We start from the raw sequence: 16,286 nt of genomic DNA on the forward strand, positions 1-16,286 counted from the left end.
CCATATGCATTCCAATTGTGTTATTTTATCTATCATTTGAACTCTGCTGCTGCTGCTGCTAAGTCGCTTCAGTCGTGTCTGACTCTGTGTGACTCTCCTAAGTCATTATTTTTTAAAAAAATTTTATAGTAAATGCTTATTTAAATTTACCTGTGGTTTTCAACATTTCACAACACTGTTTCCTACAGCTCATTCCTTCTTTTCAAGTTCACATTCTTTCTTTGAGGATCAGTAAGTGGTAAATTCTTTGAATGTTTAGACTGAAAATATTCTTTTTAATCCTCACTCTTGCGTGATGATTTAATAGGAAATAGAATTCTCTCAGTATGAGTCATTTTCTCTCAACACTCTGAAGATAATATCCTGTTGCATTCTAGTTGATAGTGTTGCTAATAATTTTTTCTGTGAGTCTAATTGTAGTTTCTTTGTGGTACACTGTCTTTTTTGGTTGCTTTTAAGGTTTTCTCTCCTGTCTGTCCAGGTCCTGTGCAAAGCACATTCCAAGACAGAATTAGAAATACAAAGAATTTCTTGGGAAAAATTGATAAAGGGCCACAGTAGCAGGAGTAGATGGTGAAAGCTTTCAAACCATAATACAGATCTGATGCTGCAAAAGACATTTGGTGTAGGAACAGGTAGCCTGCAGGGCAACTCTGAGAGCCTTGGTCAAGCTTGTAGGGGTCTCTTAAATTGGAGGAGTTTGGCATTGGACCAGAAAGGTTCAAGTGTGGTACCCGCATCGTGCCCCACACTGGCTAAGAGCCAGCTGGGGAGAGCATGGCCTCCCAGTGACCACTGCTGTAGAGCCCGAAGGTGCAGCCACTGCTGGCTGTCAGCGTGTGCCCTGCTGGTGGCAGGTTCTCTCTCTCGGGACCAGAATTGAGGGCTGCCGCACTCCGTCTTTCGTATTCTGCAGGCTCACTAAACATCTAGATTTACTTCTACCTTTCTTCAGACTCTTATTTCTCCTAGCCTACCTTTCACGTATGTCATCAAATCTGTTTCAATTTCAGCCACACTTTCTTTGAAAATTGTTATCTACTATACTACCCTGTCTCAGTTTCTTGAACATCTGTGACATATATATGTTCCACATTCCTGTTCCATTATCCATTTTTCTCAAACACTCTTTCATATTTACCATATCTTTGTGCACTAGACTTTATTGTAAACAGGGGCTTCCCTGATAGCTCAGTTGGTAAAGAATCCGTCTGCAATGCAGGAGATCCTGGTTTGATTCCTGAGTTGGGAAGATCCCTGGAGAAGGGAAAGGCTACCCACTCCGGTATTCTGGGCTAGAGAATTCCATGGATTGTATAGTCCATGGGGTCACAGAGTCGGACACGACTGAGCGACTTTCACTTCGGTTTATTGTGAACACTGTCCTTAAATTTCTCTTCCAGTTCCATAATCTTTTGCTGCTGCTGCTGCTAAGTCGCTTCAGTTGTGTCCGACTCCATGCGACCCCATAGACAGTAGCCCACCAGGCTCCACCCGTCCCTGGGATTCTCCAGGCAAGAACACTGGAGTGGGTTGCCATTTCCTTCTCCAGTGCATAAAAGTGAAAAGTGAAAGTGAGGTCTCTCAGTCGTGTCCAACTCTTCACGACCCCATGGACTGCAGCCTACCAGGCTCCTCCGTCCATGGGATTTTCCAGGCAAGAGTACTGGAGTGGGGTGCCATTGAGCCAGATCTAAAAGCCATATTTGAGCTTTCATCTTTAATTATCTTACTTCCCATCTTATTTTGAAAAATTTATCCATCCTTGTGTCAGTGTCCTGTTGCTTCTCTTATCATTTTGCTCCTTCCATTTATCTCTAGTAATGTTTAGTCTACTTGTTTTATGGATTCCTTCAAAATGTTCCAATTCTCCTGTCTGCTGACTTTCTTGATTAATTTGCTTTCATTTTTATTGTACTTTTAATTGCTTAGCTGATATTCACCAGAGATTTATTTTTTCATATTTTACATGTTATGTGTTTTCTTCCAAACAGTGTCCTAGTAATTTTACCATTCTAGAGCCAGTCTGCACATTCATGTTTTACATGTTACAATCCTATACCGTTCAATACTAGGCTCAGGTCTTGTTTTTCCGTTGCTCATGTGAGTGTTCCTATATTCCCTTTATAACAAAAAGAAAAATTGGCTTGTTATTTCCCTGCAATGATGAGCCAAGACCCTTATTTCTCTTTTCCCTGAGGGACAGCCCAGGGTCATGCTGGCATAAGATTCTCGGTTCTGGTTTTCTTCTGAATAGATACTAAAACCCCAGTCCTATGCTCTAGCTCTTACAAGTCAATAACTTCTTTCTTAGTTTTGGTTGCCCCCAAAGCAGGTCCTGAGACAAGGGCTCAAGGGCATATAGACCCTTTGGTGGGAGTATACAGAACCTCAGTAAGACAGAGACAAAGTGAGTGGAAGGAAGGTGAAGGAAACCAACAGAATGTGTTTTTAAGCCAGCTATGTCAGTGAGTGATTAAAGTGGCAAGCTCAAGGAAATGGTTCAAAACACATGCCCAGGGACATCCCTGGTGGTTCAGTGGTGAGGACTCTGTGCTCCCAGTGCAGGGGGCCCAGGTTCGACCCCTGGTTGGGAAACCAAATACCCACATACCACAACTAGGACCTGGCACAGCCAAAAAAATAAATATTTTTTAAAAACCCACATGCCTACAATTAACCCACCACAGAGGGTGAGGGAGGCAGTATATTTATATGTCATATCTGGGAAATCATTGAGTGAGGCTTACTAGGGCTGGGGGAGAAGGAGATACTATTCTCTGACATTTCCAACATGCCAAGGGCAATTAATCACAGCAGCTTCCAGACTTCTAGAGGAAGAAAGCTCAGAGTCAGAGATGTGGATCCTGGCCATCGAAGGCAGCAGGAGCACCCTAAGAGACCTGAGAGATATGGCCTGGGAGCTCACAGCATTTGCTGCAGCCTTCCGCTCCTTGCCACAGTTCTCCCGTGACTGGAACACCTGGGGTTGGCTTTCCTCTTCGCGCTGATGCTTAGGGACTTCCTTTTTTCTTTATTCTTATGTTTCATAAGATATTTGCAACTTTTGTTTATTTTATCAAACTTTTATTTTTCACATGTGTTTATGGTTGGAAAGAGGACCTAGGTCAGCTTTCCTGTTGTTGAAACAGTACTCTAATATATTTAAATATACTCTTTAATTTTATAAAATAGAATTGTACTAAATATATCATGACTTGCTCTCTTACTTAAAATAACTTTGACACTTTTTCCATAACCAGTTATATAGGTAGGTTTGCCTCATTCTTTTACATTTATTTCTCCAAATTCTTTCAGTTAGATAATTTTTATAGGATGTCACTATTACAAAGTATGCAATAAACATTATTCTGCCTATATTCTTACATATTTATTGATAGTATGTCTCTGAATGAATTCATGGTACTTGAATTTATGAGTCAAACTTTTAGCACAGTTAAATTTTAAAAGATACTACTAAATCCACCTTGATTTTTTCTTTACCATTTTTTAAATTCTCACCCATAGCAAATGAGGCTTTTTCCCTTATCCTTACCAAAAATGTGTAATATCAATCATTTGACTCTTTGATGATCATATTAGTGAAAGTAATAGGTTACTTAATTTGTTTGATTTTCATTGTTAGTGAAGACAATTTTATATACTTCTGGTCATTGGTGTTCACTTGTATGACTTTTGCTCATATTTTTATAGGCCTTCTCATTTTTAAATTTGATTCATAGGAACTTTTTTTATATTATGAACACTAGCTCTTTGTTCTATATCTTGAATATAGTTTTTGAAGTTTGTGTTTCATTTTTTGAATTTGTTTATTGTGTTTTATTACCCATGTAAAATTTTCTGTAACCAGTTTTATCCATTTTGATTTTGTGGTTTCTCATTTCATATCATGCTTAAAGAAAAAAAAAACCTTCTATAATTATTAATTATAAAAAAATCTAAGCAGTTATTGAACACTCACTATGAACTGTATACACCATGGCATGAAGGAAAAGGACAAAGATGAATGAGAAGCCTTTTATTGCTTCAAAAAGTATCATATTAAATATAAAATATTTTGTTCTGTAGAAGGAATGAAGTAAATAGACCTTTTCCCCCTCTGCAAACAAACAGGGGAACAGATAACAACTCTCCAAACTTGTGTATCTTTTTTTAAAGACAATCTTAAGCCAGTCAAAACATCAACACATATAGTAAATAATAATATTTAGAAGTGATCAGCAAGAAAACCCAGTCCTAGAACTCAAGGTCTGTTTATATGCTGATACTCTAAAACTGTCAAACAGTGCCACTTCTTTATTAGCTGAGGCGAATTTGGCAGGACTTAAAAAAAGAGTTTTTTAATGCCCCCTCCCCCTTTTTGTTTTTGGTTTGTTTAATCAAGACTCATCTCAGTAGCATTTTTACACATTTACTATAATGACCAGGACTTCCCTGGTGGCTCTGAGGTAAACAAATCCGCTTTGCAATGCAGGAGACGTAGGTTCAATCCCTGGGTCGAGAAGATCCCTGGAGAAGAAAATGGCTACCACTCCAGTATTCTGGCCTGGAAAATTCCCAAGGACAGAAGAGCCTGGCAGGCTGTAGTCCACTGGGTCTAAAGAATTGGACACAACTTAGCAACCTGACAACAGCAAACAACAGCTTTAATGACCAGATTACGCTGTTGATGCCAAGGGATACTGTCTAAGACATAATCCCTCCCCTTAAGGAAAATATCTATATGGAGAGGCAAAATATTCATAAGTGACACAAAGAATAATTTGAAGAAAATAGTGTGGGACAGACCCTGTGTATATACACATACTGACGGCTTAGGAAAATGGTACTCAGTGGCCCTGTAGCAACAGACATATACTCAGATGACAAATAGTTTTGTCAACTAAATTGACAAAATAGTTCAATACAGAGATTCCTTTTGTTGTAATTTGTAGACCATATTGACATTTTCAGACATAAATAGCTTCTGGACAGTGGGAAAGATATTAATATACGTAAGTTTTATATGTATAAAGTTATGTAAAATATCTCCAAAAAAATGAAAGAAATAAGGATAACTCCAAAGTCTTGATTTTTTTATTAATATGGGGAGCAGAACAGTGAGTAAGCTATGGAGGCAGATACCCTAGAAAAATCACTTTATCTTTGTTTTTGTATGTGTACTAAAACTCCATCCCACAAATCACATTCAGACGTTGCTGACACTCACCCCTCTACTCTTGCCCAGACTGCCCCTCTTTGGCTTGAGTTGCCTGTCAACAAAACGGGATTCAGAGGGAAGATCTAAAGGAGAAAACAGTGGACTATAGATATTCCACCAAAGAGAAAATCTACTTGGAGAAGTCTCTGCTCTGGGCCACATACTTTGGAAGCAGAAATGCTGGTGTGCAGTTGAGGGGCTCATGGGTTTATTCATCTAATAAACACTTACCAAACACATACTATGAGCCAAGCACCATAGGTGTAGATGGGTGGAATCAAGAGTCACTTTGTAACCAGTTAGGAAGTGAAATGTCAGGCAAGAGTAGGCTAAACTGGAATGGTAAATTGGATGTGTGGAACTAAGAAAAACACCACAGACAGAATCTGATGGCGGGGAGAAGGTTTAAGATTGACAGTGGGAAAACTGAAAATAAAACAGGATTAAAAGTAATGCTTGGAAGCTCCATCCACGAAGGAGTGAATTTGTCTTTATTTTTCTGTCCTGGAACTTAAGAAAAAGAGAATTTGGAGCTGAGCTTCCACTGGGCCCTAAAGTTGAAGAAGACAGAGGAAGTTAATGCCAAGTTTCCGACATAAAAGAAATCCTTCAGCAAAGGGGATTTCAAAGAACTTGGCTGAATAATTTCCATTTGGGGCTGGTAAGGAGAGGGAAACTTGCATTCAGGGGGTAAAACAAGCAAGAAGAAGGCAGTCGTTGGGATATTTTCTTTGCAATTTAGGTAATACTAAAGCTCAGCAAATGAATAAACAAAATTGTAAGTTTGCTAATAGTTACAGTCCCAGAGATAATGAGGAGAAATTTTTTTCTTTTCCAAGCAAAAGTCATCTCAGGGTAAATCTTAGACCAGGTTTGGTTTTTGCACATTTTCCTCAATGTATTTAAGAGCTTGGGAGATACAGAGGTTCCACAGAGAAGGGTATCCATTGTTTCGTTTTATGACATTTCAATTTTGAAACTTGCAGGTGGCCTGTGCTGTTTTATCAGGCTACCTGGGGAGGAGGGCATATCTTTGAGAGAGTTTGTTTTAGAATCAGAATGTTGAATAAAAGAAATAAAAAGTCCAGTGCTAGCATCTACATGCTAATATCCAGGTCCTGCAATATGTTTTTAATAGCAAATACCTTTTGCAGTGTTCTTGCCTGGAGAATTCCATGGACATTGGAGCCTGGTAGGCTCCATGGGGTTACAAAGAGTTGGACAAGACTGAGTGACTATCATGCACACACACACACACACACACACACACACATATTGCAGTGACCTATAAATCTAGGGTGGCCATTGGCCTGAAGACCAGAGGGGTTATAGGCTAATAAAGTCAACTTTTAATATAAATAAAGCATCATGCAGACCCCAGGATTCAATCTGTTAGCAAACCATTAGCATCTCTGGACTTTTCCCTTCTTTTTCTTTGTGCAATATGGGATTTTAGTTTGAGGAACTCAAAATATTCTAGAAAAATGTAGTTGAAATAGCTGTGTAATTGAAATAATTGCACAATTCTTTGGTACACGATGTTTAAAGGCATTTGGAAATTTCTTTAAAATGAAGTTGAGGAAGACTTGCTTACTTTAACCTCCTTCATCCTCCTGCTGGCTTTAATTTGTAAAACAGGGTTAGAATAAGTGTACATTTGGCCTGCCATACCCACAGGTTCCACATTGCCGGATTCAGGCAACTGCAGATCAAAAATATTCCCCCCCAAAAATATCAGAAAGTTTCAAAAAAGCAAAACTTCAATTTGCCTCTGGCAACTATTTACATAACATCTACATTATATTTGCAACTATTTACATAGTATTTACATTGTATTAGACATTGTAAGTAATCTAGAGATGATTTAAATTGTATGGGAGGATGTTCACAGGTTATATGCAAATACTATGACATATTATATAAGGGACTTGGGAATTCATGAATTTTGGTATTCCCCAGGGGGGTGGGGTTGGTTAGGAGGATCTGGGGACAAATTCCCTGCAGATAGCAAGATATGGCTGTACTCTTTATTATGTTTAGCTAAAATTCTTTTACTATATTTTGAATAATATGCTTTGGAACCTTTCCTTAAACCAGATTGAAATTTGCAAGTGATTAGATTTGGAATGGAAAGTAAGGCCGGCAGGAGCAGCCGGCCTGATTCATCTAGGGGAATCTCTCAAAGCCTGTTAAGTGAAAGATTTGTGGCTAATTCTCATATTGGATAACCACAGCACACCAAGTTCTTGTTTATTAGCATGCAGTGTGACCACCTGGGAACAAAGACTTTTGTTAAATTGTCTCCTTCTTCCCTGAGTTCCTCACAGTGCTGACTAAAGTCTTCTTACTAATTCATGTTTAAAAAAAAAAATAATAATAAGTCTCCTGGGTTTTGACACCAGAAAAAAAAAAGTCTTCAACTGAGAAAACCTTGTTTTCAACTTTCTTTCCCTCTGTGTTTCTTCTCTTTCCTGCCCCTTTGTTTGTTTCCCTTCAATATCAAATCAGATTCCAGTTTCTTTCAGTATGAACATTCTCAATTGCCCCCTTGCCATTCATCAATTTTTCTGCCACTTTCCCTTAAGAATTTTCTCAATTTAAACCTTATTCGATAATAAATATACTTCATAAACTGAACAGATGGATTGCAGAACTTTTTCCCTTAAGAGTCCCATGTACAGCAATTTTCACTTCTCAAACAAAACAGTGGTGATGATGATAAAGTGTTCAGTTCTTGCAGTGTCCAGGCAGGTTTTAAAGCAATTTCTGTACTTAGGTACCATGCAGCTTCAGAAAGTAAGCTCTTTACCACCCTTGATTCGTCATTTTTATTTTGTTATCTAGATCTTTTCTCTACTGAGAATGAAGATTGTCACTTTTCCCTATTGGAAACTTTCAGTGACTGATGGAGACCTGGATATTTCACTAGGTGGTCAGTAGTTTGACATTTCCAGTTACTATTAAGTATCCATTAGACTGAGCTGAAATCCATGTCTGTCTTTCTCTTTATTGTTACAACAGAGAACAAATGTCCTCTCCCTTTCATAAGACAGACTGGAAGACAAATCTCCACTCTTCAGACTAAACATCCTCAATGACTCCAGGCATTTCCTCAAATGTCAAGGGATCCAGGTCCCTCTTGAGCATGGTTTCCTTTTACCGACACACTGAAATTTGTCAAGTTTCCTATTTAAATTTTGTCATTGATTTAGGAGAATAGATTGGTCATAAACAACTTATGACCACTATTAAAATATTATTTAATACATATTCTAAAAGTGGGACATTCTTCCCAAAGATCTGTTAAACACATGGCCTAAGTACATGGGTCACTATCAGCTAAAGAAGATACTGCCTCAGCTGCATCAACATATACTAGGTGTTCTAACAGCTCTGCTGAAGGTTCAGTTCAGTTCATTTCAGTTCAGTTGCTCAGTCATGTCCGACTCTTTGCGCCACCATGAACTGCAGCATGCCAGGGCTTCCTGTCCATCACCAACTCCCGGAGTTCACTCAAACCCGTGTCCATCGAGTCGGTACTGCCATCCAGCCATCTCATCCTCTGGCGTTCCCTTCTCCTCCTGCCCCCAATCCCTCCCAGCATCAGAGTCTTTTCCAAGGAGTCAACTCTTCTCATGAGGTGGCCAAAGTACTGGAGTTTCAGCTTTAGCATCATTCCTTCCAAAGAAATCCCAGGGCTGATCTCCTTCAGAATGGACTGGTTGGATCTCCTTGCAGTCCAAGGGACTCTCAAGAGTCTTCTCCAACACCACAGTTCAAAAGCATCAATTCTTCGGCACTCAGCTTTCTTCACAGTCCAACTCTCGCATCCATACATGACCACTGGAAAAACCATAGCCTTGACTAGACGAACCTTTGTTGGCAAAGTAATGTCTCTGCTTTTGAATATGCTATCTAGGTTGGTCATAACTTTCCTTCCAAGGAGTAAGCATCTTTTAATTTCATGGCTGCAGTCACCATCTGCAGTGATTTTGGAGCCCCCCAAAATTAAGTCTGACACTGTTTCCACTGTTTCCCCATCTATTTCCCATGAAGTGATGGGACCAGATGCCATGATCTTCATTTTCTGAATGTGGAGCTTTAAGCCAACTTTTTCACTCTCCTCTTTCACTTTCATCATGAGGCTTTTTATTTCCTCTTCACTTTCTGCCATAAGGATGGTGTCATCTGCATATCTGAGGTTATTGATATTTCTCCTGGCAATCTTAATTCCAGCTTGTGCTTTTTCCAGCCCAGCGTTTCTCATGATGTACTCTGCATAGGAGTTAAATAAGCAGGGTGACAATATACAGCCTTGACATACTCCTTTTCCTATTTGGAACCAGTCTGTTGTTCCAAGTCCAGTTCTAACTGTTGCTTCCTGACCTGCATATAGGTTTCTCAGGAGGCACGTCGGGTGGTCTGGTATTCCCATTTCTTTCAGAATTTTCCACAGTTTATTGTGATCCACACAGTCAAAGGCTTTGGCATAGTCAATAAATCAGAAATAGATGTTTTTCTGGAACTCTTGTTTTTTTGATGATCCAGGAGGGGATGTTAGCAATTTGATCTCTGGTTCCTCTGCCTTTTCTAAAACCAGCTTGAACATCTGGAAGTTCACGGTTCACATATTGCTGAAGCCTGGCGTGGAGAATTTTGATCATTACTCTACTAGCATGTGAGATGAGTGCAATTCTGAATCTTAGCAGCCCATATTCCACACATTCATAGAGTTTGGGTGCCAAAATTCTCTCGTAGCTGAGTCAGTATAGAATCAGCCTTCAATGCAGGAGACCCAAGTTCAATGATTGGCTTGGGAAGAGCACCTGGAGAAGGAAATGGCAACCCACTCTAGTTTCTTGCCTGGAGAATCCCATGGACAGAGGAGGCTGGCAGGCTACAGCCCATGGGGTCAGAAGAGTTGGACATGACTTAACAACTAAACCACTACCACCACTGTCCACGTGGAATAAGTCATAGGAATAGTTCTCAGTCACTCAATCATGTCCGACTCTTTGCAGCCCCATTAACTGTAGCCCACCAGGCTCCTCTGTCCATGGAATTTTCCAGGCAAGAATGGAGTGGGTTGCTATTTTCTACTCCAGGGGATCTTCCTGACCCAGGGATCCAACCCGTGTCTCTTGCATCTCCTGCATTGACAGGCAGATTGTTTACCACTAGCACCTCTGTTTTGTAGGGATTCACACTAGGCTTATATTTTCTCTAAACAATAGATGTGATTCACACTGGATAAGTTGGATCCACCTAGTAACCACTTAGTATGTACTGATTTTTAATAATTTTCAGAATTTTTCTGATTCTACAGCATAGAAATGCTCCCTGAGATGCTCAGGCCCTCCATACTCAAACTGGACCCTTCTTGTACCCTTTCTTAGCCATGGCTCTTGGATCTCATGTCAAGGCCTGTATGCTGGTCTCAATACTTTTTTAAGGTCACTGGCATGCTACACATCAAATCCCAGAGCTCTCATTGGGTTTTATTTTCTTTTACTGGCTATGGCATTTCACATTGTTGGCAACTAGCAGTATTTCTGGAGCCCTCTCTTCCCTTGTTCCTGGGGACATTCTCTGTTTCTAAATCTTACGGATTAGTCAACAGGCACTTGCTGAACACTAAGGTCCTACTCGTGTATATCTTTCTTATTGTCTTCTCCACTATTCTTTTCATGATCTCTGAACTCAGATCCAGTGTTCCTCACATTCTTCCTCTGAGCTATCTTCCTAAGAATCAAGTTAGTAAAATTAAAGAAGCTTTGATTAGGAAGAAATTGTAGTCTCAGGTAATGTGAGTAGCATTCTACAGAAGAGGAGATTATACCCAGTAAATTAGGTGTCATCCCCGAGATCTTGGAGCTAGTCAGTGGCAGAGCTCACATCAACTCATGCAAAAGCCAGAGAGTTTACACCATCACCCCTACTTGTGTGCAGTCTCATTCAGGGTCTGCTGAAGTCTCAGACCCAACTCACCTCTTGATTTTCTAGTTCTGTCATCATATTTCTATTCTGTATTTTCAAGTCTAGGTTTTAGTCACACTCAACATCCCCCAGTTTCTTTCATCCTCCACCCTGGAAGCCAAATATTTAGTGTCCAAGAGAGTCTTTCTTCATGATGCCGTGAGAATCTGTTTTTTTCTTTTTTTTTTTTTCCTTCACTTCCACTCCCTTCATCTGGAGCTGCATCTTAATAAACCTGTGCATATAATGGTTAACATTTTTGCAATGATCGTCCAGGGTTTGGTTTCTCCATTACGTGTCCATTCTATGCTTTAGTATTTGAAATATCAGTTTCCTACATCAGCCTGTCAGAAAACCAGTGCTTATCTCCATTTGTAAACAGTTCTCTTTAAATGTTTGTAAATGTTCAAGAAAATAAAAGACAGCCCTTTGGGGAGGCAGCATCTGTGACAAATAGATCTCTAGGCAAGAGGAACAATATTTTAAGGGATATTTCCTGCCCTTTTTTTCTTCTTTCCTTCCTTTCTGTCATCTGTCCCTTGACAAATATTTGCATGTATTTGCTGAGTATTTGTACTAAACAAGGTTGTGTGCTGGGGGCTATTTATACAACAAAAGTCTTGCTTTTGAGTATTTTATAATTTCTCTGTAGATTGACTGCATAGACTAAAGAGAAAAGAATTATTCACTAAACTCTAATCCTACCAGGAAAAGTAAGAGATCTTGAAAAGATGTTTAGTGCATATTATACACTGACATGTTGGTATTTATTTAAATATTTGTACTATATTCTTCTTTCAGAATTTTTCAATGAAAGCTTCTACTCAGTAATTAACCAGTATTTATGAAGGACATTTTAATTAAGGGCTTTCTTTTCTTGAAAAAACTGAATTCGTTATGTTAATCTGTACCCTTTCAGTTATCCACATTTCAGAAAAGTGTAGTTATTTACTCTAAATAAGAATAACTTATGGCAGTTTACTGTCTAAATCTATAAACTAAAATATCCCACATATTCCTCTCAATGGATTTTAATTTTTTAGCACTAAGTTCAGTCTTTCAGTCTTTTGATGCCTGTATAATCTGGTCCCATTCTACCTTCTGATAATTTATCTCCCACCACTCTCTAATTCTTTATTCCACTATGCTTATGATTTCCATGGATATATCATTTTGTTTACTTACATCAATTCTTCTTTTGGAATGTAATCTCTTATCTCTATCTATAGTACTATTGACCCTATTTAGTTCTTACTGTATGTCAACAACTGCATTGCATACTTTTACCTGTATTATCTCATGTGAATATTATGGTAGCCTATGATCCCAATGAACCTTACTATAAAGGTTAAAAATACTACGGCTTAGGGGAACTAAGTAATCTGCCCAAGGCCACACAATTAGTAAATGATGAAACTTAGATCCGTCTAACTGCAAAGTTTTGTGCCTAACCATTATATTCTGCTGCATCCAAGGTCTTAGAATTCTGGGTAAATTTGTGATCTGAGAAAAATTATCCAACATACCTAAGCCCCAGTAAACCTTTAAAATAGTTTCTTATTATTTCATTTATGGTTATTATACATATAAAATAAAAATCACTATCATGGGTTATTTAGAAACAAAGATCAAAGATGTTAGTAAAACTAGCATCCACAGTGAAGTATGGTAGCTTTGTTTTTGTTTTTAGTGTTTGTAAATCTGTTTCCATGTATGTAATTCTGGGTACCCAGAAGATAAAAGTGAGTAATATGATCAACCCCTAAGAATATATACTTTAAAGAAAGCAAACATGGATTCCATAAATATATCTAAAGTTGTATGATTACTGAAAGTTAGAAGTGAATTTTTAAAAATACCCAACCAGATGATTTTTCAAAAATTTCAAAAATTTTTTCAATTTTTCATCTTTCTTGGTTCAGTTCAGTTCAGTTCAGTTGCTCAGTCATGTCCGACTCTTAGAGAAAATATTTCTGAGAATACTGTTGGTATTCTTGAACAGAACTTAAAAGCTTTAATTCACTTATAACTTCATATAGCTGAAAAATATTGATTATCACCTATTTTGAGCTAATTTTGGGGCTAGGCTCAGGAGACAGTGATGAAAAGACAGAGTTCTTGTTTTCATGCAGTTGAGGATCTGAAGAATAAGTATTATATCAGTAATCATGCAAATAACTATGAGCTTACAACTGTGTTAAGTGTTTTAAAGAGATGTGTATGTTATAACTGGAGTGTGTAGGTAGAGGAATAAATAGTGGGTAAATCAAGAAGTTTTTCTTGATGAAGAGACTTTTCTTAAGGAGAGAGGCAAGAGATGTGTAGGGGATGATGAGTTGAAGCGAGCTGGGGAGACAGGGCTAACAGAGGGAATAGTATATACTCAATTTCAGAAAAGAAAGAGAAGGATTTCTGAAGAGAGAAGGGCGAGGGTTCTAAAGTGGCTCTAGAAAAAACAAGTGATAGCCTTCTAGGTTATATGTTTTATTTTCCAGATTTTAGTCTAAGAGAAATGGGAGGCAGTTAGAGGATTTTAAGAGTGTGTGTGTGTAAAAGGAGGCAAGGTGGTCGTATTTTAAAATACATGTATCTTTCTCTGTTGTGTAGAGAATGATTTTGAGGGAGATTCTTACAGTCCCTCTTGGAAATGCTGGTGGTACTAGGATGGGGGGGAAGGAAATGGGAAATAACTGACAGATTGATACATACCTGGAAGATAGAGTTAGCAGGAATTGGTGAAGCTTGAATGTGGAATGTGACAAAGACCAGGTATCAAGTAGGACTCCCAGGTTTCTGGCTGGATCAGCTGAACATATGGTATCATTTACTTTAATGGAGATGACTAGTGGAGAATGAGAAGGAGGTGGAGGCATGAAGAAAGGGAGGCAGGGAAGAGACAGAGGGTGGGAGGGAAGAGGGAAGGAAAGGAAAATGGGGAAGGAAAGGGAGCGAGAAGGTTTTCAGAGAAGATTAATGTTCATTTCATTTGGAGCATGTTTTGGAATTTAAGATTTCTATGAGCTATCCAAGTGAAGGTTTTCATGGAGGCAGTCACTATACTGACTATAACTGAAGAGAAGACAAGGTTACAGATATGAATTTGGAAATTAACATCTTGACTATGGCCCTTGAAGTAAAATAACATGAATGAGAAAACAATAAAGTCAGAAGTGAAGAGAATTTAAAAACTAAGTCCTGAGAAATGCTAACTTTTAAAAGTCACATGGAGGAAAAGGTGTGACCAAAGAATGACAAGTGGGCAGAGAGACAGGATGAAATATATAAGCACGTGGTGCCCCACAGTGCAGAGAGGGAACATTTCAAGAAGCAGGAATTGAGTGAGACTTCTGGCTAAAGTGACATGATGAGCTTGGTAAATCTCTCTCTCCAAAATGTAAAATATTCAAATAGCTAACAGGCATGTTGAAAAGGTGTTCAACATCATTAGTCATTAGAGAACTGAAAAGTAAAATCACAGTGAGATACCATTGGTGGTGGTTTAGTTGTTAAGTCATGTCCCACTCTTGTGACCCCATGGACTGTACCCTGCCAGGCTCCTTTGTCCATGGGATTTCCCAGGCAGGAATACAGGAGTGGGTTGCCATTTCTTTCTCCAGGGGATCTACCCAACCCAGGAATTGAAACTGTCTCTTGTATCTTCTGTATTGCAGGTGGGTTCTTTACTGACTGTGCCACCAGAGAAGCCCTAAAGTGTTAGTTACTCAGTCATGTCAGACTCTTTGTGACCCCTTGGATTGTAGCCAGGCTCTTCTGTCCATGGAATTCTCCAGGCAAGAATACTGGAGTGAGTAGCCATTGTTTGCTCCAGGGGACCTTCCTGACCCAGGGATCTAACCCGAGTGTCTGCCTTGCAGGCAGATTCTTTACCATCTGAGCCACAAGGGAATCCCAAGATACCATTACACACCCACTAGAAAGGGTTACATTCCTAAAAACCTAACAATACCAAATGTGGGTAAAGATATAGAGAAACTGGAAGTCTCATAGCTTTCTGATGGGAATGTAAAACGGTGCAACTGCTTTAGAAAACCAGTTTGACAGTTTCTTAAACGTATCGATTATGTTTGTTTACCATATGGTAAGCATGTTTGCCAGAAACTCCATTCTTTGTTAACCACACAAGGAAAATTCAAACAGATATCTATACAAAGACTTGTACGTGAATTTTCATACAGGCTTTATTGTAATCACCAATAACTAGAAAAAATACAAATGTTTATTAACTGATAAGTGTATAAAGTGTGGAATATCAGTAAAACAGAATATTATTTATCATTTGTATAACTTCCAAAACATTGTGCTAAGTGAAATAAACCAGACAGAAGACAACATATTGACCATTTTTATATAAAATACCTTTTAAAAGGCAAGTGTATAAGACAGAGAGCAGATGAGTAATGAGTAACTGCTGAAGCTGGAGGTAGGGACTCATGGCAAACTGGACAATAGGAAATTTAGAGGATAATAGAAAGGTTCTAAAACTAGATTATGCAACTTCCCTGGTGGTCTAATGGTTAAGACATTGCCTTTCAATGTAGAGAGTGTGAGTTTGATCCCTGGTCAGGGAGTGAAGATCCCACTTGCTTTGCAGCCAAAAAAAAAAACACGAAACATAAAACTGAAGCAATATTGTAACAAATTCAATAAAGATTTTTAAAATGGTCCACATCAAAAAAAAAATTCTTTAAAAGAATAAGTGTTAAAAAGCTGGATCATGGAGAAATTTGAACCACTGGATAAACTATGACAGAATTTTAGACTTACAGTGGATGAATTTTATGGTGAATAAATTATACCTCAATAAAGCTTTAAAAAAGAGAGATGATTAACCTATAGTGACTGAGCTACAGTGAAGGAGTCCCTGTATCTCATGCCTTTCTCCCACCCCACTTAATCTTACTCTTTGTCTCTAATCTTCCTTTACTATGGTGGCAACACACTCTACTTGTTTTCAGCTTAACTTGTTTGGAGCAGAATGAACTTTCTAGTTTGCCTGAGAATGTAAATAGAATCTCTTCACTCAGCAGTCTGATCTTCCAGGGTCAAGCCAAATTGCATATTCTCAAGA

General features: G+C 38.6%; 1 protein-coding gene across 4 annotated transcripts in view; it reads left to right on the plus strand.

Moving 5' to 3' along the window:
- Nucleotides 1–16,286, plus strand: part of PDE7B (phosphodiesterase 7B) — a 380,722-nt gene that overhangs the window by 57,713 nt on the left and 306,723 nt on the right. Inside the window, exon 1 of one of the 4 annotated variants that reach the window (XM_005210970.3) lies at nt 1–16,286. This exon is cut by the window's left edge and continues 26,128 nt beyond it; it is cut by the window's right edge and continues 62,069 nt beyond it. The exons of the other annotated variants lie outside the window; for them this stretch is intronic. The gene's annotated coding sequence lies outside the window, so the exon portion shown is untranslated. 4 annotated transcript variants of the gene reach the window in all.

Source organism: Bos taurus, chromosome 9 (genome assembly GCF_002263795.3).
Source record: "Bos taurus isolate L1 Dominette 01449 registration number 42190680 breed Hereford chromosome 9, ARS-UCD2.0, whole genome shotgun sequence".
Lineage (NCBI taxonomy): Eukaryota > Metazoa > Chordata > Mammalia > Artiodactyla > Bovidae > Bos > Bos taurus.